At 48.7% G+C, this 2271-nt stretch overlaps 1 protein-coding gene across 1 annotated transcript in view; it reads right to left on the bottom strand.

Annotated features, from left to right (window-relative positions):
* PIK3CA (phosphatidylinositol-4,5-bisphosphate 3-kinase catalytic subunit alpha) overlaps window positions 1-1657 on the bottom strand; it is a 55191-nt gene extending 53534 nt beyond the window's left edge. The window contains exon 1 of the mRNA XM_018554906.1: window positions 1648-1657. The gene's annotated coding sequence lies outside the window, so the exon portion shown is untranslated. The remainder of the gene's footprint in view (window positions 1-1647) is intronic.
* Between the last annotated feature and the right edge of the window lie 614 nt (window positions 1658-2271).

The raw sequence follows: 2271 nt of genomic DNA, 5'->3' as shown, positions 1-2271 counted from the left end.
CCCCCCCCCCCTAGTTTTGTCCATGGGTGCATCTATATTTACAGCAATGAAGAATGGCACAGGCTTTAGAGGACTACACATACCTGCAATACTTTATACAACAATAGCATTGCTGTATACATTACTGCTGGTATTTGTAGTCCTCTATAGAGGTTACCATTCTGCATTGCAGCAATGCAGAATGGCACCTGCTATAGATCACTACAAATACCAGCAGTACTTTATACAACATCAGAGTCAGGCTACAAATAATAATAATTTGAATTCATTATTTACCCTTACCTCTTCTGGCTGGATCTCCTGTCTTCAGCTGTTTCCTGGTGGGGGACTCAGGCTGCAGATAAACCACCCAGCGTCTGTGTGCTGCTTGCTGGGTCCTCCCAGCCGTCCGAGGCCCCATGGCTGCCCCATGATGTGCCCGTGTGCCTGCAGGTTTCTTCTTTGTTGCCCGGCTCCCTCCTCACTGAGTACACGGCGACCGGTGGGCCCCACAATATCTGCGCCAGGTTCGGTATCCGGCGGGCCCCCCCATTTCAGCGCCGGGAGTGTTCATATTGGTATCCGGCGGTGGACTGGCCCCCCCCATCTCTGCACCGGGAGTGTCGGATGAACGGATGACCCGACACTCCCGGCGAGGAGACAGGGGGGCGCTGGCCGCCGGATACCGGCCAGCAAGCCACACCATCTCTGAGCAGGGGACTCTGCTGGGTCCCTCCGGGCTCAGGCCCGGTGCGGCCGCAGCCTAGGTCACCTGAAGAGTTGCTGTTTTTTCAACTGCTTGACCTTCCTTATATTCAGTTCGGAGAGGGGTTCTGAAGTTAAAGCAGATGTGAAGCACAGTTGAGGGGCTCTAAAAATGGTGGGCTTTGCTGATAAGGAAGGCTTAAATGGCTGGTGAGGGAGGTATGCCATTAAGTGACATAATATGTAAAGTGACTGAGATGCTCTGGGGTGAAATACTCTATTTAGATCATAATATAAAAAAATATATTATCTAAAGCTGCTGAGTAATATACAATTGATTCATAAGATAATATACCTCTCATGGCTGCTAAAACATGTTATAAAATATGTTGTGAAGTGATACATTGTTGCTAAATGATATCCTGCTTCTGGGTGATGTATTATACCAGTGTTGCATGATATATTTTGCCTAATGATATTCTGTTGATGGATGATATGTTATTGTTGTCAAATATACTGTATATTATACCATGGCTGTTTAGTAATTTATTGGCAGGTGTTGCACTGTTAACACATGACTTCTGGGATGTATAATATACTGTTACTATGTAATAAACTGTTGCTGCGAGATATACTGTTGCTGCATAAAATACAGCTTCTGAAAGATATAATTTGGGGTTACTGGGTGACTTAATAGGCTACGCATTACAAACCCACCTAGTGGGTATAAATCTCAATGCTCATTAAATACTGTCTCCTCCTGTGGAGACCTAGGCTCCATTTACACCTATATTAAAAGGTACAATTAGGGATTCCTGTGTCAGGAACTTGCGATTTCCTGAAGCAGGAATCCCTAATCTGCTGTTTACCAATGTCAGCTGTCACCCAGAGCCGTAGCTAGCTCCTTTTGCGCCCGAGGCAAGAACAGAAAATTGTGCCTCCCCAACAGATGTGTGATGTCACCCGACACAGCACACGCGTGGCATCATGTGACATCATGCACCCGGCCTCCAGGATGACGGCACGCATGCGCAGAATGTGCTGTTGGTTGCAGTTAGGAATCAATCACTCTCCCTGGACACATTGATCATGCGTCCAGGGAGAGTGATTGATTCCTAACCACATGTAATCATATCACATATGACTACATGTGGCGTTCAGGCGTTTACATGCATCGGCTGTCACCCGATCATTACCTTGAATGGGTGACAGCTGCCGCTGCAGATTAGAGATTCTTGCTACAGGAAATCACATGTTCCTGGCCAGGGGCGGACTGACCTTTCGGGCAGTTGGGAATTGCCCGAGGATCTGAGGGCCAGGAGGTGGCCCGTGGCGAGGCTGCCCTAGCACATAGATGGGGGCGGGCGCCGGTCAGCAGACCGGGCCCGCACAGCTCTGCAAAATCAATGCAGTAATCCTAACACCGCTCTTGCATTAAGCGGTGTAATGAGCGGTCTTAGGATTTATGGGTGACAATGAGAGGCAGGGAATGGGCGGGGCTAGCCAGTTCCGAGACGGGATGCAGCAAGTGGGAAGACGGCTCGTGCTCTGCTCATAATGAAAAGCCTGAGAATAGACTGGCCGGGC

Source organism: Nanorana parkeri, unplaced genomic scaffold (genome assembly GCF_000935625.1).
Source record: "Nanorana parkeri isolate BGI_ZX_2015 unplaced genomic scaffold, ASM93562v1 scaffold177, whole genome shotgun sequence".
NCBI lineage: Eukaryota > Metazoa > Chordata > Amphibia > Anura > Dicroglossidae > Nanorana > Nanorana parkeri.
Note: the sequence above shows the minus strand (reverse complement) of the source record. Positions and strands in the feature narration are given on the sequence as shown.